This window comes from Osmerus eperlanus, chromosome 25 (assembly GCF_963692335.1).
Source record: "Osmerus eperlanus chromosome 25, fOsmEpe2.1, whole genome shotgun sequence".
Lineage (NCBI taxonomy): Eukaryota > Metazoa > Chordata > Actinopteri > Osmeriformes > Osmeridae > Osmerus > Osmerus eperlanus.
Window position 1 is genome coordinate 506,602 of NC_085042.1, and position 20,044 is coordinate 526,645.

Genomic DNA, 20,044 nt, shown 5'->3' on the forward strand with positions numbered 1-20,044 from the left:
CCTTCTTCTTATCAGTGTCCTGGTGGTCCATCTGAAAATAATTTCATAATTAAGTAGATATTAAACCTTAAAGATCGGTATATTTGGGGGCGTGGCTGGCTTGATTGACAGGTCCAGTCTGGAGTGATTGACAGCCCGTTTGGACAAAGGGGGTCTTCTTCATGGAAGCTAACAATGTTTTAAGCGACTTTGAGCGGTTTACTAGCCAGGGGCATAGTGGCAAGTAGAGAAAGGCTGTTAGCGAGGTGGCTTCTCAGTCAGCCCCGCCCATGGACCCGCCCTTTGCCCCTCCACCACTTTGCCCTCTCGTCCAAATATGGTCGCTTTCGATATTATCTTTTGATAATCTGCAAGTAGGGGTTCCATGGTGTAACGGTCAGTACTCTGGACTTTGAATCCAGTAATCCGAGTTCATACAGCCAATGCGGAAGTCCACAATGCCTTATGGTGTCGTTAGCTAGATTCCCTTCTTCTTATCAGTGTCCTGGTGGTCCATCTGAAAATAATTTCATAATTAAGTAGATATTAAACCTTAAAGATCGGTATATTTGGGGGCGTGGCTGGCTTGATTGACAGGTCCAGTCTGGAGTGATTGACAGCCCGTTTGGACAAAGGGGGTCTTCTTCATGGAAGCTAACAATGTTTGCAGCGACTTTGAGCGGTTTACTAGCCAGGGGCATAGTGGCAAGTAGAGAAAGGCTGTTAGCGAGGTGGCTTCTCAGTCAGCCCCGCCCATGGACCCGCCCTTTGCCCCTCCACCACTTTGCCCTCTCGTCCAAATATGGTCGCTTTCGATATTATCTTTTGATAATCTGCAAGTAGGGGTTCCATGGTGTAATGGTCAGCACTCTGGACTTTGACTCCAGTAATCCGAGTTCATACAGCCAATGCGGAAGTCCACAATGCCTTATGGTGTCGTTAGCTAGATTCCCTTCTTCTTATCAGTGTCCTGGTGGTCCATCTGAAAATAATTTCATAATTAAGTAGATATTAAACCTTAAAGATCGGTATATTTGGGGGCGTGGCTGGCTTGATTGACAGGTCCAGTCTGGAGTGATTGACAGCCCGTTTGGACAAAGGGGGTCTTCTCCATGGAAGCTAACAATGTTTGCAGCGACTTTGAGCGGTTTACTAGCCAGGGGCATAGTGGCAAGTAGAGAAAGGCTGTTAGCGAGGTGGCTTCTCAGTCAGCCCCGCCCATGGACCCGCCCTTTGCCCCTCCACCACTTTGCCCTCTCGTCCAAATATGGTCGCTTTCGATATTATCTTTTGATAATCTGCATGTAGGGGTTCCATGGTGTAACGGTCAGTACTCTGGACTTTGAATCCAGTAATCCGAGTTCATACAGCCAATGCGGAAGTCCACAATGCCTTATGGTGTCGTTAGCTAGATTCCCTTCTTCTTATCAGTGTCCTGGTGGTCCATCTGAAAATAATTTCATAATTAAGTAGATATTAAACCTTAAAGATCGGTATATTTGGGGGCGTGGCTGGCTTGATTGACAGGTCCAGTCTGGAGTGATTGACAGCCCGTTTGGACAAAGGGGGTCTTCTCCATGGAAGCTAACAATGTTTGCAGCGACTTTGAGCGGTTTACTAGCCAGGGGCATAGTGGCAAGTAGAGAAAGGCTGTTAGCGAGGTGGCTTCTCAGTCAGCCCCGCCCATGGACCCGCCCTTTGCCCCTCCACCACTTTGCCCTCTCGTCCAAATATGGTCGCTTTCGATATTATCTTTTGATAATCTGCAAGTAGGGGTTCCATGGTGTAATGGTCAGCACTCTGGACTTTGAATCCAGTAATCCGAGTTCATACAGCCAATGCGGAAGTCCACAATGCCTTATGGTGTCGTTAGCTAGATTCCCTTTTTCTTATCAGTGTCCTGGTGGTCCATCTGAAAATAATTTCATAATTAAGTAGATATTAAACCTTAAAGATCGGTATATTTGGGGGCGTGGCTGGCTTGATTGACAGGTCCAGTCTGGAGTGATTGACAGCCCGTTTGGACAAAGGGGGTCTTCTCCATGGAAGCTAACAATGTTTTCAGCGACTTTGAGCGGTTTACTAGCCAGGGGCATAGTGGCAAGTAGAGAAAGGCTGTTAGCGAGGTGGCTTCTCAGTCAGCCCCGCCCATGGACCCGCCCTTTGCCCCTCCACCACTTTGCCCTCTCGTCCAAATATGGTCGCTTTCGATATTATCTTTTGATAATCTGCAAGTAGGGGTTCCATGGTGTAATGGTCAGCACTCTGGACTTTGAATCCAGTAATCCGAGTTCATACAGCCAATGCGGAAGTCCACAATGCCTTATGGTGTCGTTAGCTAGATTCCCTTCTTCTTATCAGTGTCCTGGTGGTCCATCTGAAAATAATTTCATAATTAAGTAGATATTAAACCTTAAAGATTGGTATATTTGGGGGCGTGGCTGGCTTGATTGACAGGTCCAGTCTGGAGTTATTGACAGCCCGTTTGGACAAAGGGGGTCTTCTCCATGGAAGCTAACAATGTTTGCAGCGACTTTTTGCGGTTTACTAGCCAGGGGCATAGTGGCAAGTAGAGAAAGGCTGTTAGCGAGGTGGCTTCTCAGTCAGCCCCGCCCATGGACCCGCCCTTTGCCCCTCCACGACTTTGCCCTCTCGTCCAAATATGGTCGCTTTCGATATTATCTTTTGATAATCTGCAAGTAGGGGTTCCATGGTGTAATGGTCAGCACTCTGGACTTTGAATCCAGTAATCCGAGTTCATACAGCCAATGCGGAAGTCCACAATGCCTTATGGTGTCGTTAGCTAGATTCCCTTCTTCTTATCAGTGTCCTGGTGGTCCATCTGAAAATAATTTCATAATTAAGTAGATATTAAACCTTAAAGATTGGTATATTTGGGGGCGTGGCTGGCTTGATTGACAGGTCCAGTCTGGAGTTATTGACAGCCCGTTTGGACAAAGGGGGTCTTCTCCATGGAAGCTAACAATGTTTGCAGCGACTTTTTGCGGTTTACTAGCCAGGGGCATAGTGGCAAGTAGAGAAAGGCTGTTAGCGAGGTGGCTTCTCAGTCAGCCCCGCCCATGGACCCGCCCTTTGCCCCTCCACCACTTTGCCCTCTCGTCCAAATATGGTCGCTTTCAATATTATCTTTTGATAATCTGCAAGTAGGGGTTCCATGGTGTAATGGTCAGCACTCTGGACTTTGACTCCAGTAATCCGAGTTCATACAGCCAATGCGGAAGTCCACAATGCCTTATGGTGTCGTTAGCTAGATTCCCTTCTTCTTATCAGTGTCCTGGTGGTCCATCTGAAAATAATTTCATAATTAAGTAGATATTAAACCTTAAAGATCGGTATATTTGGGGGCGTGGCTGGCTTGATTGACAGGTCCAGTCTGGAGTGATTGACAGCCCGTTTGGACAAAGGGGGTCTTCTTCATGGAAGCTAACAATGTTTGCAGCGACTTTGAGCGGTTTACTAGCCAGGGGCATAGTGGCAAGTAGAGAAAGGCTGTTAGCGAGGTGGCTTCTCAGTCAGCCCCGCCCATGGACCCGCCCTTTGCCCCTCCACCACTTTGCCCTCTCGTCCAAATACGGTCGCTTTCGATATTATCTTTTGATAATCTGCAAGCAGGGATTCCATGGTGTACTGGTCAGCACTCTGGACTTTGAATCCAGTAATCCGAGTTCAAATCTCGGTGGAACCTACAGGCAGAGTCCGCGACTCAAAATACAGCCAATGGAGAAGTCCACAATGCCTTATGGTGTCGTTAGCTAGATTCCCTTCTTCTTATCAGTGTCCTGGTGGTCCATCTGAAAATAATTTCATAATTAAGTAGATATTAAACCTTAAAGATCGGTATATTTGGGGGCGTGGCTGGCTTGATTGACAGGTCCAGTCTGGAGTGATTGACAGCCCGTTTGGACAAAGGGGGTCTTCTCCATGGAAGCTAACAATGTTTTCAGCGACTTTGAGCGGTTTACTAGCCAGGGGCATAGTGGCAAGTAGAGAAAGGCTGTTAGCGAGGTGGCTTCTCAGTCAGCCCCGCCCATGGACCCGCCCTTTGCCCCTCCACCACTTTGCCCTCTCGTCCAAATATGGTCGCTTTCGATATTATCTTTTGATAATCTGCAAGTAGGGGTTCCATGGTGTAATGGTCAGCACTCTGGACTTTGAATCCAGTAACCCGAGTTCATACAGCCAATGCGGAAGTCCACAATGCCTTATGGTGTCGTTAGCTAGATTCCCTTCTTCTTATCAGTGTCCTGGTGGTCCATCTGAAAATAATTTCATAATTAAGTAGATATTAAACCTTAAAGATCGGTATATTTGGGGGCGTGGCTGGCTTGATTGACAGGTCCAGTCTGGAGTGATTGACAGCCCGTTTGGACAAAGGGGATCTTCTCCATGGAAGCTAACAATGTTTGCAGCGACTTTGAGCGGTTTACTAGCCAGGGGCATAGTGGCAAGTAGAGAAAGGCTGTTAGCGAGGTGGCTTCTCAGTCAGCCCCGCCCATGGACCCGCCCTTTGCCCCTCCACCACTTTGCCCTCTCGTCCAAATATGGTCGCTTTTGATATTATCTTTTGATAATCTGCAAGTAGGGGTTCCATGGTGTAATGGTCAGCACTCTGGACTTTGACTCCAGTAATCCGAGTTCATACAGCCAATGCGGAAGTCCACAATGCCTTATGGTGTCGTTAGCTAGATTCCCTTCTTCTTATCAGTGTCCTGGTGGTCCATCTGAAAATAATTTCATAATTAAGTAGATATTAAACCTTAAAGATCGGTATATTTGGGGGCGTGGCTGGCTTGATTGACAGGTCCAGTCTGGAGTGATTGACAGCCCGTTTGGACAAAGGGGGTCTTCTCCATGGAAGCTAACAATGTTTTCAGCGACTTTGAGCGGTTTACTAGCCAGGGGCATAGTGGCAAGTAGAGAAAGGCTGTTAGCCAGGTGGCTTCTCAGTCAGCCCCGCCCATGGACCCGCCCTTTGCCCCTCCACCACTTTGCCCTCTCGTCCAAATATGGTCGCTTTCGATATTATCTTTTGATAATCTGCAAGTAGGGGTTCCATGGTGTAACGGTCAGTACTCTGGACTTTGAATCCAGTAATCCGAGTTCATACAGCCAATGCGGAAGTCCACAATGCCTTATGGTGTCGTTAGCTAGATTCCCTTCTTCTTATCAGTGTCCTGGTGGTCCATCTGAAAATAATTTCATAATTAAGTAGATATTAAACCTTAAAGATCGGTATATTTGGGGGCGTGGCTGGCTTGATTGACAGGTCCAGTCTGGAGTGATTGACAGCCCGTTTGGACAAAGGGGGTCTTCTTCATGGAAGCTAACAATGTTTGCAGCGACTTTGAGCGGTTTACTAGCCAGGGGCATAGTGGCAAGTAGAGAAAGGCTGTTAGCGAGGTGGCTTCTCAGTCAGCCCCGCCCATGGACCCGCCCTTTGCCCCTCCACCACTTTGCCCTCTCGTCCAAATATGGTCGCTTTCGATATTATCTTTTGATAATCTGCAAGCAGGGATTCCATGGTGTACTGGTCAGCACTCTGGACTTTGAATCCAGTAATCCGAGTTCAAATCTCGGTGGAACCTACAGGCAAAGTCCGCTACTCAAAATACAGCCAATGGAGAAGTCCACAAAGCCTTATGGTGTCGTTAGCTAGATTCCCTTTTTCTTATCAGTGTCCTGGTGGTCCATCTGAAAATAATTTCATAATTAAGTAGATATTAAAACTTAAAGATCGGTATATTTGGGGGCGTGGCTGGCTTGATTGACAGGTCCAGTCTGGAGTGATTGACAGCCCGTTTGGACAAAGGGGATCTTCTCCATGGAAGCTAACAATGTTTGCAGCGACTTTGAGCGGTTTACTAGCCAGGGGCATAGTGGCAAGTAGAGAAAGGCTGTTAGCGAGGTGGCTTCTCAGTCAGCCCCGCCCATGGACCCGCCCTTTGCCCCTCCACCACTTTGCCCTCTCGTCCAAATATGGTCGCTTTCGATATTATCTTTTGATAATCTGCAAGTAGGGGTTCCATGGTGTAATGGTCAGCACTCTTGACTTTGACTCCAGTAATCCGAGTTCATACAGCCAATGCGGAAGTCCACAATGCCTTATGGTGTCGTTAGCTAGATTCCCTTCTTCTTATCAGTGTCCTGGTGGTCCATCTGAAAATAATTTCATAATTAAGTAGATATTAAACCTTAAAGATCGGTATATTTGGGGGCGTGGCTGGCTTGATTGACAGGTCCAGTCTGGAGTGATTGACAGCCCGTTTGGACAAAGGGGGTCTTCTCCATGGAAGCTAACAATGTTTGCAGCGACTTTGAGCGGTTTACTAGCCAGGGGCATAGTGGCAAGTAGAGAAAGGCTGTTAGCCAGGTGGCTTCTCAGTCAGCCCCGCCCATGGACCCGCCCTTTGCCCCTCCACCACTTTGCCCTCTCGTCCAAATATGGTCGCTTTCGATATTATCTTTTGATAATCTGCAAGTAGGGGTTCCATGGTGTAACGGTCAGTACTCTGGACTTTGAATCCAGTAATCCGAGTTCATACAGCCAATGCGGAAGTCCACAATGCCTTATGGTGTCGTTAGCTAGATTCCCTTCTTCTTATCAGTGTCCTGGTGGTCCATCTGAAAATAATTTCATAATTAAGTAGATATTAAACCTTAAAGATCGGTATATTTGGGGGCGTGGCTGGCTTGATTGACAGGTCCAGTCTGGAGTGATTGACAGCCCGTTTGGACAAAGGGGGTCTTCTTCATGGAAGCTAACAATGTTTGCAGCGACTTTGAGCGGTTTACTAGCCAGGGGCATAGTGGCAAGTAGAGAAAGGCTGTTAGCGAGGTGGCTTCTCAGTCAGCCCCGCCCATGGACCCGCCCTTTGCCCCTCCACCACTTTGCCCTCTCGTCCAAATATGGTCGCTTTCGATATTATCTTTTGATAATCTGCAAGCAGGGATTCCATGGTGTACTGGTCAGCACTCTGGACTTTGAATCCAGTAATCCGAGTTCAAATCTCGGTGGAACCTACAGGCAAAGTCCGCTACTCAAAATACAGCCAATGGAGAAGTCCACAAAGCCTTATGGTGTCGTTAGCTAGATTCCCTTTTTCTTATCAGTGTCCTGGTGGTCCATCTGAAAATAATTTCATAATTAAGTAGATATTAAACCTTAAAGATCGGTATATTTGGGGGCGTGGCTGGCTTGATTGACAGGTCCAGTCTGGAGTGATTGACAGCCCGTTTGGACAAAGGGGATCTTCTCCATGGAAGCTAACAATGTTTGCAGCGACTTTGAGCGGTTTACTAGCCAGGGGCATAGTGGCAAGTAGAGAAAGGCTGTTAGCGAGGTGGCTTCTCAGTCAGCCCCGCCCATGGACCCGCCCTTTGCCCCTCCACCACTTTGCCCTCTCGTCCAAATATGGTCGCTTTCGATATTATCTTTTGATAATCTGCAAGTAGGGGTTCCATGGTGTAATGGTCAGCACTCTGGACTTTGAATCCAGTAATCCGAGTTCATACAGCCAATGCGGAAGTCCACAATGCCTTATGGTGTCGTTAGCTAGATTCCCTTCTTCTTATCAGTGTCCTGGTGGTCCATCTGAAAATAATTTCATAATTAAGTAGATATTAAACCTTAAAGATCGGTATATTTGGGGGCGTGGCTGGCTTGATTGACAGGTCCAGTCTGGAGTGATTGACAGCCCGTTTGGACAAAGGGGGTCTTCTCCATGGAAGCTAACAATGTTTGCAGCGACTTTGAGCGGTTTACTAGCCAGGGGCATAGTGGCAAGTAGAGAAAGGCTGTTAGCCAGGTGGCTTCTCAGTCAGCCCCGCCCATGGACCCGCCCTTTGCCCCTCCACCACTTTGCCCTCTCGTCCAAATATGGTCGCTTTCGATATTATCTTTTGATAATCTGCAAGTAGGGGTTCCATGGTGTAACGGTCAGTACTCTGGACTTTGAATCCAGTAATCCGAGTTCATACAGCCAATGCGGAAGTCCACAATGCCTTATGGTGTCGTTAGCTAGATTCCCTTCTTCTTATCAGTGTCCTGGTGGTCCATCTGAAAATAATTTCATAATTAAGTAGATATTAAACCTTAAAGATCGGTATATTTGGGGGCGTGGCTGGCTTGATTGACAGGTCCAGTCTGGAGTGATTGACAGCCCGTTTGGACAAAGGGGGTCTTCTTCATGGAAGCTAACAATGTTTGCAGCGACTTTGAGCGGTTTACTAGCCAGGGGCATAGTGGCAAGTAGAGAAAGGCTGTTAGCGAGGTGGCTTCTCAGTCAGCCCCGCCCATGGACCCGCCCTTTGCCCCTCCACCACTTTGCCCTCTCGTCCAAATATGGTCGCTTTCGATATTATCTTTTGATAATCTGCAAGCAGGGATTCCATGGTGTACTGGTCAGCACTCTGGACTTTGAATCCAGTAATCCGAGTTCAAATCTCGGTGGAACCTACAGGCAAAGTCCGCTACTCAAAATACAGCCAATGGAGAAGTCCACAAAGCCTTATGGTGTCGTTAGCTAGATTCCCTTTTTCTTATCAGTGTCCTGGTGGTCCATCTGAAAATAATTTCATAATTAAGTAGATATTAAACCTTAAAGATCGGTATATTTGGGGGCGTGGCTGGCTTGATTGACAGGTCCAGTCTGGAGTGATTGACAGCCCGTTTGGACAAAGGGGATCTTCTCCATGGAAGCTAACAATGTTTGCAGCGACTTTGAGCGGTTTACTAGCCAGGGGCATAGTGGCAAGTAGAGAAAGGCTGTTAGCGAGGTGGCTTCTCAGTCAGCCCCGCCCATGGACCCGCCCTTTGCCCCTCCACCACTTTGCCCTCTCGTCCAAATATGGTCGCTTTCGATATTATCTTTTGATAATCTGCAAGTAGGGGTTCCATGGTGTAATGGTCAGCACTCTGGACTTTGAATCCAGTAATCCGAGTTCATACAGCCAATGCGGAAGTCCACAATGCCTTATGGTGTCGTTAGCTAGATTCCCTTCTTCTTATCAGTGTCCTGGTGGTCCATCTGAAAATAATTTCATAATTAAGTAGATATTAAACCTTAAAGATTGGTATATTTGGGGGCGTGGCTGGCTTGATTGACAGGTCCAGTCTGGAGTGATTGACAGCCCGTTTGGACAAAGGGGGTCTTCTCCATGGAAGCTAACAATGTTTGCAGCGACTTTTTGCGGTTTACTAGCCAGGGGCATAGTGGCAAGTAGAGAAAGGCTGTTAGCGAGGTGGCTTCTCAGTCAGCCCCGCCCATGGACCCGCCCTTTGCCCCTCCACCACTTTGCCCTCTCGTCCAAATATGGTCGCTTTCGATATTATCTTTTGATAATCTGCAAGTAGGGGTTCCATGGTGTAATGGTCAGCACTCTGGACTTTGAATCCAGTAATCCGAGTTCATACAGCCAATGCGGAAGTCCACAATGCCTTATGGTGTCGTTAGCTAGATTCCCTTCTTCTTATCAGTGTCCTGGTGGTCCATCTGAAAATAATTTCATAATTAAGTAGATATTAAACCTTAAAGATCGGTATATTTGGGGGCGTGGCTGGCTTGATTGACAGGTCCAGTCTGGAGTGATTGACAGCCCGTTTGGACAAAGGGGGTCTTCTTCATGGAAGCTAACAATGTTTGCAGTGACTTTGAGCGGTTTACTAGCCAGGGGCATAGTGGCAAGTAGAGAAAGGCTGTTAGCGAGGTGGCTTCTCAGTCAGCCCCGCCCATGGACCCGCCCTTTGCCCCTCCACCACTTTGCCCTCTCGTCCAAATACGGTCGCTTTCGATATTATCTTTTGATAATCTGCAAGCAGGGATTCCATGGTGTACTGGTCAGCACTCTGGACTTTGAATCCAGTAATCCGAGTTCAAATCTCGGTGGAACCTACAGGCAGAGTCCGCGACTCAAAATACAGCCAATGGAGAAGTCCACAATGCCTTATGGTGTCGTTAGCTAGATTCCCTTCTTCTTATCAGTGTCCTGGTGGTCCATCTGAAAATAATTTCATAATTAAGTAGATATGAAACCTTAAAGATCGGTATATTTGGGGGCGTGGCTGGCTTGATTGACAGGTCCAGTCTGGAGTGATTGACAGCCCGTTTGGACAAAGGGGGTCTTCTCCATGGAAGCTAACAATGTTTGCAGCGACTTTGAGCGGTTTACTAGCCAGGGGCATAGTGGCAAGTAGAGAAAGGCTGTTAGCGAGGTGGCTTCTCAGTCAGCCCCGCCCATGGACCCGCCCTTTGCCCCTCCACCACTTTGCCCTCTCGTCCAAATATGGTCGCTTTCGATATTATCTTTTGATAATCTGCAAGTAGGGGTTCCATGGTGTAATGGTCAGCACTCTGGACTTTGAATCCAGTAATCCGAGTTCATACAGCCAATGCGGAAGTCCACAATGCCTTATGGTGTCGTTAGCTAGATTCCCTTTTTCTTATCAGTGTCCTGGTGGTCCATCTGAAAATAATTTCATAATTAAGTAGATATTAAAACTTAAAGATCGGTATATTTGGGGGCGTGGCTGGCTTGATTGACAGGTCCAGTCTGGAGTTATTGACAGCCCGTTTGGACAAAGGGGATCTTCTCCATGGAAGCTAACAATGTTTGCAGCGACTTTGAGCGGTTTACTAGCCAGGGGCATAGTGGCAAGTAGAGAAAGGCTGTTAGCGAGGTGGCTTCTCAGTCAGCCCCGCCCATGGACCCGCCCTTTGCCCCTCCACCACTTTGCCCTCTCGTCCAAATATGGTCGCTTTCGATATTATCTTTTGATAATCTGCAAGTAGGGGTTCCATGGTGTAATGGTCAGCACTCTGGACTTTGACTCCAGTAATCCGAGTTCATACAGCCAATGCGGAAGTCCACAATGCCTTATGGTGTCGTTAGCTAGATTCCCTTCTTCTTATCAGTGTCCTGGTGGTCCATCTGAAAATAATTTCATAATTAAGTAGATATTAAACCTTAAAGATCGGTATATTTGGGGGCGTGGCTGGCTTGATTGACAGGTCCAGTCTGGAGTGATTGACAGCCCGTTTGGACAAAGGGGGTCTTCTCCATGGAAGCTAACAATGTTTGCAGCGACTTTGAGCGGTTTACTAGCCAGGGGCATAGTGGCAAGTAGAGAAAGGCTGTTAGCCAGGTGGCTTCTCAGTCAGCCCCGCCCATGGACCCGCCCTTTGCCCCTCCACCACTTTGCCCTCTCGTCCAAATATGGTCGCTTTCGATATTATCTTTTGATAATCTGCAAGTAGGGGTTCCATGGTGTAACGGTCAGTACTCTGGACTTTGAATCCAGTAATCCGAGTTCATACAGCCAATGCGGAAGTCCACAATGCCTTATGGTGTCGTTAGCTAGATTCCCTTCTTCTTATCAGTGTCCTGGTGGTCCATCTGAAAATAATTTCATAATTAAGTAGATATTAAACCTTAAAGATCGGTATATTTGGGGGCGTGGCTGGCTTGATTGACAGGTCCAGTCTGGAGTGATTGACAGCCCGTTTGGACAAAGGGGGTCTTCTTCATGGAAGCTAACAATGTTTGCAGTGACTTTGAGCGGTTTACTAGCCAGGGGCATAGTGGCAAGTAGAGAAAGGCTGTTAGCGAGGTGGCTTCTCAGTCAGCCCCGCCCATGGACCCGCCCTTTGCCCCTCCACCACTTTGCCCTCTCGTCCAAATACGGTCGCTTTCGATATTATCTTTTGATAATCTGCAAGCAGGGATTCCATGGTGTACTGGTCAGCACTCTGGACTTTGAATCCAGTAATCCGAGTTCAAATCTCGGTGGAACCTACAGGCAGAGTCCGCGACTCAAAATACAGCCAATGGAGAAGTCCACAATGCCTTATGGTGTCGTTAGCTAGATTCCCTTCTTCTTATCAGTGTCCTGGTGGTCCATCTGAAAATAATTTCATAATTAAGTAGATATGAAACCTTAAAGATCGGTATATTTGGGGGCGTGGCTGGCTTGATTGACAGGTCCAGTCTGGAGTGATTGACAGCCCGTTTGGACAAAGGGGGTCTTCTCCATGGAAGCTAACAATGTTTGCAGCGACTTTGAGCGGTTTACTAGCCAGGGGCATAGTGGCAAGTAGAGAAAGGCTGTTAGCGAGGTGGCTTCTCAGTCAGCCCCGCCCATGGACCCGCCCTTTGCCCCTCCACCACTTTGCCCTCTCGTCCAAATATGGTCGCTTTCGATATTATCTTTTGATAATCTGCAAGTAGGGGTTCCATGGTGTAATGGTCAGCACTCTGGACTTTGAATCCAGTAATCCGAGTTCATACAGCCAATGCGGAAGTCCACAATGCCTTATGGTGTCGTTAGCTAGATTCCCTTCTTCTTATCAGTGTCCTGGTGGTCCATCTGAAAATAATTTCATAATTAAGTAGATATTAAACCTTAAAGATTGGTATATTTGGGGGCGTGGCTGGCTTGATTGACAGGTCCAGTCTGGAGTGATTGACAGCCCGTTTGGACAAAGGGGGTCTTCTCCATGGAAGCTAACAATGTTTACAGCGACTTTTTGCGGTTTACTAGCCAGGGGCATAGTGGCAAGTAGAGAAAGGCTGTTAGCGAGGTGGCTTCTCAGTCAGCCCCGCCCATGGACCCGCCCTTTGCCCCTCCACCACTTTGCCCTCTCGTCCAAATATGGTCGCTTTCGATATTATCTTTTGATAATCTGCAAGTAGGGGTTCCATGGTGTAATGGTCAGCACTCTGGAGTTTGAATCCAGTAATCCGAGTTCATACAGCCAATGCGGAAGTCCACAATGCCTTATGGTGTCGTTAGCTAGATTCCCTTCTTCTTATCAGTGTCCTGGTGGTCCATCTGAAAATAATTTCATAATTAAGTAGATATTAAACCTTAAAGATCGGTATATTTGGGGGCGTGGCTGGCTTGATTGACAGGTCCAGTCTGGAGTGATTGACAGCCCGTTTGGACAAAGGGGGTCTTCTTCATGGAAGCTAACAATGTTTGCAGCGACTTTGAGCGGTTTACTAGCCAGGGGCATAGTGGCAAGTAGAGAAAGGCTGTTAGCAAGGTGGCTTCTCAGTCAGCCCCGCCCATGGACCCGCCCTTTGCCCCTCCACCACTTTGCCCTCTCGTCCAAATATGGTCGCTTTCGATATTATCTTTTGATAATCTGCAAGTAGGGGTTCCATGGTGTAATGGTCAGCACTCTGGACTTTGACTCCAGTAATCCGAGTTCATACAGCCAATGCGGAAGTCCACAATGCCTTATGGTGTCGTTAGCTAGATTCCCTTCTTCTTATCAGTGTCCTGGTGGTCCATCTGAAAATAATTTCATAATTAAGTAGATATTAAACCTTAAAGATCGGTATATTTGGGGGCGTGGCTGGCTTGATTGACAGGTCCAGTCTGGAGTGATTGACAGCCCGTTTGGACAAAGGGGGTCTTCTCCATGGAAGCTAACAATGTTTGCAGCGACTTTTTGCGGTTTACTAGCCAGGGGCATAGTGGCAAGTAGAGAAAGGCTGTTAGCGAGGTGGCTTCTCAGTCAGCCCCGCCCATGGACCCGCCCTTTGCCCCTCCACCACTTTGCCCTCTCGTCCAAATATGGTCGCTTTCGATATTATCTTTTGATAATCTGCAAGTAGGGGTTCCATGGTGTAACGGTCAGTACTCTGGACTTTGAATCCAGTAATCCGAGTTCATACAGCCAATGCGGAAGTCCACAATGCCTTATGGTGTCGTTAGCTAGATTCCCTTCTTCTTATCAGTGTCCTGGTGGTCCATCTGAAAATAATTTCATAATTAAGTAGATATTAAACCTTAAAGATCGGTATATTTGGGGGCGTGGCTGGCTTGATTGACAGGTCCAGTCTGGAGTGATTGACAGCCCGTTTGGACAAAGGGGGTCTTCTTCATGGAAGCTAACAATGTTTGCAGTGACTTTGAGCGGTTTACTAGCCAGGGGCATAGTGGCAAGTAGAGAAAGGCTGTTAGCGAGGTGGCTTCTCAGTCAGCCCCGCCCATGGACCCGCCCTTTGCCCCTCCACCACTTTGCCCTCTCGTCCAAATACGGTCGCTTTCGATATTATCTTTTGATAATCTGCAAGCAGGGATTCCATGGTGTACTGGTCAGCACTCTGGACTTTGAATCCAGTAATCCGAGTTCAAATCTCGGTGGAACCTACAGGCAGAGTCCGCGACTCAAAATACAGCCAATGGAGAAGTCCACAATGCCTTATGGTGTCGTTAGCTAGATTCCCTTCTTCTTATCAGTGTCCTGGTGGTCCATCTGAAAATAATTTCATAATTAAGTAGATATGAAACCTTAAAGATCGGTATATTTGGGGGCGTGGCTGGCTTGATTGACAGGTCCAGTCTGGAGTGATTGACAGCCCGTTTGGACAAAGGGGGTCTTCTCCATGGAAGCTAACAATGTTTGCAGCGACTTTGAGCGGTTTACTAGCCAGGGGCATAGTGGCAAGTAGAGAAAGGCTGTTAGCGAGGTGGCTTCTCAGTCAGCCCCGCCCATGGACCCGCCCTTTGCCCCTCCACCACTTTGCCCTCTCGTCCAAATATGGTCGCTTTCGATATTATCTTTTGATAATCTGCAAGTAGGGGTTCCATGGTGTAATGGTCAGCACTCTGGACTTTGAATCCAGTAATCCGAGTTCATACAGCCAATGCGGAAGTCCACAATGCCTTATGGTGTCGTTAGCTAGATTCCCTTCTTCTTATCAGTGTCCTGGTGGTCCATCTGAAAATAATTTCATAATTAAGTAGATATTAAACCTTAAAGATTGGTATATTTGGGGGCGTGGCTGGCTTGATTGACAGGTCCAGTCTGGAGTGATTGACAGCCCGTTTGGACAAAGGGGGTCTTCTCCATGGAAGCTAACAATGTTTACAGCGACTTTTTGCGGTTTACTAGCCAGGGGCATAGTGGCAAGTAGAGAAAGGCTGTTAGCGAGGTGGCTTCTCAGTCAGCCCCGCCCATGGACCCGCCCTTTGCCCCTCCACCACTTTGCCCTCTCGTCCAAATATGGTCGCTTTCGATATTATCTTTTGATAATCTGCAAGTAGGGGTTCCATGGTGTAATGGTCAGCACTCTGGAGTTTGAATCCAGTAATCCGAGTTCATACAGCCAATGCGGAAGTCCACAATGCCTTATGGTGTCGTTAGCTAGATTCCCTTCTTCTTATCAGTGTCCTGGTGGTCCATCTGAAAATAATTTCATAATTAAGTAGATATTAAACCTTAAAGATCGGTATATTTGGGGGCGTGGCTGGCTTGATTGACAGGTCCAGTCTGGAGTGATTGACAGCCCGTTTGGACAAAGGGGGTCTTCTTCATGGAAGCTAACAATGTTTGCAGCGACTTTGAGCGGTTTACTAGCCAGGGGCATAGTGGCAAGTAGAGAAAGGCTGTTAGCAAGGTGGCTTCTCAGTCAGCCCCGCCCATGGACCCGCCCTTTGCCCCTCCACCACTTTGCCCTCTCGTCCAAATATGGTCGCTTTCGATATTATCTTTTGATAATCTGCAAGTAGGGGTTCCATGGTGTAATGGTCAGCACTCTGGACTTTGACTCCAGTAATCCGAGTTCATACAGCCAATGCGGAAGTCCACAATGCCTTATGGTGTCGTTAGCTAGATTCCCTTCTTCTTATCAGTGTCCTGGTGGTCCATCTGAAAATAATTTCATAATTAAGTAGATATTAAACCTTAAAGATCGGTATATTTGGGGGCGTGGCTGGCTTGATTGACAGGTCCAGTCTGGAGTGATTGACAGCCCGTTTGGACAAAGGGGGTCTTCTCCATGGAAGCTAACAATGTTTGCAGCGACTTTTTGCGGTTTACTAGCCAGGGGCATAGTGGCAAGTAGAGAAAGGCTGTTAGCGAGGTGGCTTCTCAGTCAGCCCCGCCCATGGACCCGCCCTTTGCCCCTCCACCACTTTGCCCTCTCGTCCAAATATGGTCGCTTTCGATATTATCTTTTGATAATCTGCAAGTAGGGGTTCCATGGTGTAATGGTCAGCACTCTGGAGTTTGAATCCAGTAATCCGAGTTCATACAGCCAATGCGGAAGTCCACAATGCCTTATGGTGTCGTTAGCTAGATTCCCTTCTTCTTATCAGTGTCCTGGTGGTCCATCTGAAAATAATTTCATAATTAAGTAGATATTAAACCTTAAAGATCGGTATATTTGGGGGCGTGGCTGGCTTGATTGACAGGTCCAGTCTGGAGTGATTGACAGCCCGTTTGGACAAAGGGGGTCTTCTTCATGGAAGCTAACAATGTTTGCAGCGACTTTGAGCGGTTTACTAGCCAGGGGCATAGTGGCAAGTAGAGAAAGGCTGTTAGCAAGGTGGCTTCTCAGTCAGCCCCGCCCATGGACCCGCCCTTTGCCCCTCCACCACTTTGCCCTCTCGTCCAAATATGGTCGCTTTCGATATTATCTTTTGATAATCTGCAAGTAGGGGTTCCATGGTGTAATGGTCAGCACTCTGGACTTTGACTCCAGTAATCCGAGTTCATACAGCCAATGCGGAAGTCCACAATGCCTTATGGTGTCGTTAGCTAGATTCCCTTCTTCTTATCAGTGTCCTGGTGGTCCATCTGAAAATAATTTCATAATTAAGTAGATATTAAACCTTAAAGATTGGTATATTTGGGGGCGTGGCTGGCTTGATTGACAGGTCCAGTCTGGAGTGATTGACAGCCCGTTTGGACAAAGGGGGTCTTCTTCATGGAAGCTAACAATGTTTGCAGCGACTTTGAGCGGTTTACTAGCCAGGGGCATAGTGGCAAGTAGAGAAAGGCTGTTAGCGAGGTGGCTTCTCAGTCAGCCCCGCCCATGGACCCGCCCTTTGCCCCTCCACCACTTTGCCCTCTCGTCCAAATACGGTCGCTTTCGATATTATCTTTTGATAATCTGCAAGCAGGGATTCCATGGTGTACTGGTCAGCACTCTGGACTTTGAATCCAGTAATCCGAGTTCAAATCTCGGTGGAACCTACAGGCACAGTCCGAGACTCAAAATACAGCCAATGGAGAAGTCCACAATGCCTTATGGTGTCGTTAGCTAGATTCCCTTCTTCTTATCAGTGTCCTGGTGGTCCATCTGAAAATAATTTCATAATTAAGTAGATATTAAACCTTAAAGATCGGTATATTTGGGGGCGTGGCTGGCTTGATTGACAGGTCCAGTCTGGAGTGATTGACAGCCCGTTTGGACAAAGGGGGTCTTCTCCATGGAAGCTAACAATGTTTGCAGCGACTTTTTGCGGTTTACTAGCCAGGGGCATAGTGGCAAGTAGAGAAAGGCTGTTAGCGAGGTGGCTTCTCAGTCAGCCCCGCCCATGGACCCGCCCTTTGCCCCTCCACCACTTTGCCCTCTCGTCCAAATATGGTCGCTTTCGATATTATCTTTTGATAATCTGCAAGTAGGGGTTCCATGGTGTAATGGTCAGCACTCTGGAGTTTGAATCCAGTAATCCGAGTTCATACAGCCAATGCGGAAGTCCACAATGCCTTATGGTGTCGTTAGCTAGATTCCCTTCTTCTTATCAGTGTCCTGGTGGTCCATCTGAAAATAATTTCATAATTAAGTAGATATTAAACCTTAAAGATCGGTATATTTGGGGGCGTGGCTGGCTTGATTGACAGGTCCAGTCTGGAGTGATTGACAGCCCGTTTGGACAAAGGGGGTCTTCTTCATGGAAGCTAACAATGTTTGCAGCGACTTTGAGCGGTTTACTAGCCAGGGGCATAGTGGCAAGTAGAGAAAGGCTGTTAGCAAGGTGGCTTCTCAGTCAGCCCCGCCCATGGACCCGCCCTTTGCCCCTCCACCACTTTGCCCTCTCGTCCAAATATGGTCGCTTTCGATATTATCTTTTGATAATCTGCAAGTAGGGGTTCCATGGTGTAATGGTCAGCACTCTGGACTTTGACTCCAGTAATCCGAGTTCATACAGCCAATGCGGAAGTCCACAATGCCTTATGGTGTCGTTAGCTAGATTCCCTTCTTCTTATCAGTGTCCTGGTGGTCCATCTGAAAATAATTTCATAATTAAGTAGATATTAAACCTTAAAGATCGGTATATTTGGGGGCGTGGCTGGCTTGATTGACAGGTCCAGTCTGGAGTGATTGACAGCCCGTTTGGACAAAGGGGGTCTTCTTCATGGAAGCTAACAATGTTTGCAGCGACTTTGAGCGGTTTACTAGCCAGGGGCATAGTGGCAAGTAGAGAAAGGCTGTTAGCGAGGTGGCTTCTCAGTCAGCCCCGCCCATGGACCCGCCCTTTGCCCCTCCACCACTTTGCCCTCTCGTCCAAATACGGTCGCTTTCGATATTATCTTTTGATAATCTGCAAGCAGGGATTCCATGGTGTACTGGTCAGCACTCTGGACTTTGAATCCAGTAATCCGAGTTCAAATCTCGGTGGAACCTACAGGCAGAGTCCGCGACTCAAAATACAGCCAATGGAGAAGTCCACAATGCCTTATGGTGTCGTTAGCTAGATTCCCTTCTTCTTATCAGTGTCCTGGTGGTCCATCTGATAATAATTTCATAATTAAGTAGATATTAAACCTTAAAGATCGGTATATTTGGGGGCGTGGCTGGCTTGATTGACAGGTCCAGTCTGGAGTGATTGACAGCCCGTTTGGACAAAGGGGGTCTTCTCCATGGAAGCTAACAATGTTTTCAGCGACTTTGAGCGGTTTACTAGCCAGGGGCATAGTGGCAAGTAGAGAAAGGCTCTTAGCGAGGTGGCTTCTCAGTTAGCCCCGCCCATGGACCCGCCCTTTTCCCCTCCACCACTTTGCCCTCTCGTCCAAATATGGTCGCTTTCGATATTATCTTTTGATAATCTGCAAGTAGGGGTTCCATGGTGTAATGGTCAGCACTCTGGACTTTGAATCCAGTAACCCGAGTTCATACAGCCAATGCGGAAGTCCACAATGCCTTATGGTGTCGTTAGCTAGATTCCCTTCTTCTTATCAGTGTCCTGGTGGTCCATCTGAAAATAATTTCATAATTAAGTAGATATTAAACCTTAAAGATTGGTATATTTGGGGGCGTGGCTGGCTTGATTGACAGGTCCAGTCTGGAGTGATTGACAGCCCGTTTGGACAAAGGGGGTCTTCTCCATGGAAGCTAACAATGTTTGCAGCGACTTTTTGCGGTTTACTAGCCAGGGGCATAGTGGCAAGTAGAGAAAGGCTGTTAGCGAGGTGGCTTCTCAGTCAGCCCCGCCCATGGACCCGCCCTTTGCCCCTCCACCACTTTGCCCTCTCGTCCAAATATGGTCGCTTTCGATATTATCTTTTGATAATCTGCAAGTAGGGGTTCCATGGTGTAATGGTCAGCACTCTGGACTTTGAATCCAGTAATCCGAGTTCATACAGCCAATGCGGAAGTCCACAATGCCTTATGGTGTCGTTAGCTAGATTCCCTTCTTCTTATCAGTGTCCTGGTGGTCCATCTGAAAATAATTTCATAATTAAGTAGATATTAAACCTTAAAGATCGGTATATTTGGGGGCGTGGCTGGCTTGATTGACAGGTCCAGTCTGGAGTGATTGACAGCCCGTTTGGACAAAGGGGGTCTTCTTCATGGAAGCTAACAATGTTTGCAGCGACTTTGAGCGGTTTACTAGCCAGGGGCATAGTGGCAAGTAGAGAAAGGCTGTTAGCGAGGTGGCTTCTCAGTCAGCCCCGCCCATGGACCCGCCCTTTGCCCCTCCACCACTTTGCCCTCTCGTCCAAATATGGTCGCTTTCGATATTATCTTTTGATAATCTGCAAGCAGGGATTCCATGGTGTACTGGTCAGCACTCTGGACTTTGAATCCAGTAATCCGAGTTCAAATCTCGGTGGAACCTGCAGGCAGAGTCCGCGACTCAAAATACAGCCAATGGAGAAGTCCACAATGCCTTATGGTGTCGTTAGCTAGATTCCCTTCTTCTTATCAGTGTCCTGGTGGTCCATCTGAAAATAATTTCATAATTAAGTAGATATTAAACCTTAAAGATCGGTATATTTGGGGGCGTGGCTGGCTTGATTGACAGGTC

At 47.5% G+C, this 20,044-nt stretch overlaps 10 non-coding genes across 10 annotated transcripts; all 10 read left to right on the plus strand.

Annotated features, from left to right (window-relative positions):
* Positions 1–3,612: 3,612 nt before the first annotated feature.
* trnaq-uug (transfer RNA glutamine (anticodon UUG)) lies at positions 3,613–3,685 on the plus strand. The gene has a single exon. It is a non-coding gene; the product is annotated as a tRNA-Gln (tRNA).
* A 1,827-nt stretch (positions 3,686–5,512) lies between these two features.
* trnaq-uug (transfer RNA glutamine (anticodon UUG)) lies at positions 5,513–5,585 on the plus strand. Its single transcript has one exon. It is a non-coding gene; the product is annotated as a tRNA-Gln (tRNA).
* Positions 5,586–6,947: 1,362 nt separating this feature from the next.
* Positions 6,948–7,020, plus strand: trnaq-uug (transfer RNA glutamine (anticodon UUG)). Its single transcript has one exon. It is a non-coding gene; the product is annotated as a tRNA-Gln (tRNA).
* A 1,362-nt stretch (positions 7,021–8,382) lies between these two features.
* Positions 8,383–8,455, plus strand: trnaq-uug (transfer RNA glutamine (anticodon UUG)). The gene has a single exon. It is a non-coding gene; the product is annotated as a tRNA-Gln (tRNA).
* Positions 8,456–9,817: 1,362 nt separating this feature from the next.
* On the plus strand, positions 9,818–9,890 carry trnaq-uug (transfer RNA glutamine (anticodon UUG)). Its single transcript has one exon. It is a non-coding gene; the product is annotated as a tRNA-Gln (tRNA).
* A 1,827-nt stretch (positions 9,891–11,717) lies between these two features.
* trnaq-uug (transfer RNA glutamine (anticodon UUG)) lies at positions 11,718–11,790 on the plus strand. The gene has a single exon. It is a non-coding gene; the product is annotated as a tRNA-Gln (tRNA).
* A 2,292-nt stretch (positions 11,791–14,082) lies between these two features.
* On the plus strand, positions 14,083–14,155 carry trnaq-uug (transfer RNA glutamine (anticodon UUG)). Its single transcript has one exon. It is a non-coding gene; the product is annotated as a tRNA-Gln (tRNA).
* Positions 14,156–16,912: 2,757 nt separating this feature from the next.
* Positions 16,913–16,985, plus strand: trnaq-uug (transfer RNA glutamine (anticodon UUG)). The gene has a single exon. It is a non-coding gene; the product is annotated as a tRNA-Gln (tRNA).
* Positions 16,986–18,347: 1,362 nt separating this feature from the next.
* trnaq-uug (transfer RNA glutamine (anticodon UUG)) lies at positions 18,348–18,420 on the plus strand. The gene has a single exon. It is a non-coding gene; the product is annotated as a tRNA-Gln (tRNA).
* Positions 18,421–19,782: 1,362 nt separating this feature from the next.
* On the plus strand, positions 19,783–19,855 carry trnaq-uug (transfer RNA glutamine (anticodon UUG)). The gene has a single exon. It is a non-coding gene; the product is annotated as a tRNA-Gln (tRNA).
* The last annotated feature ends 189 nt before the right edge of the window (positions 19,856–20,044 follow it).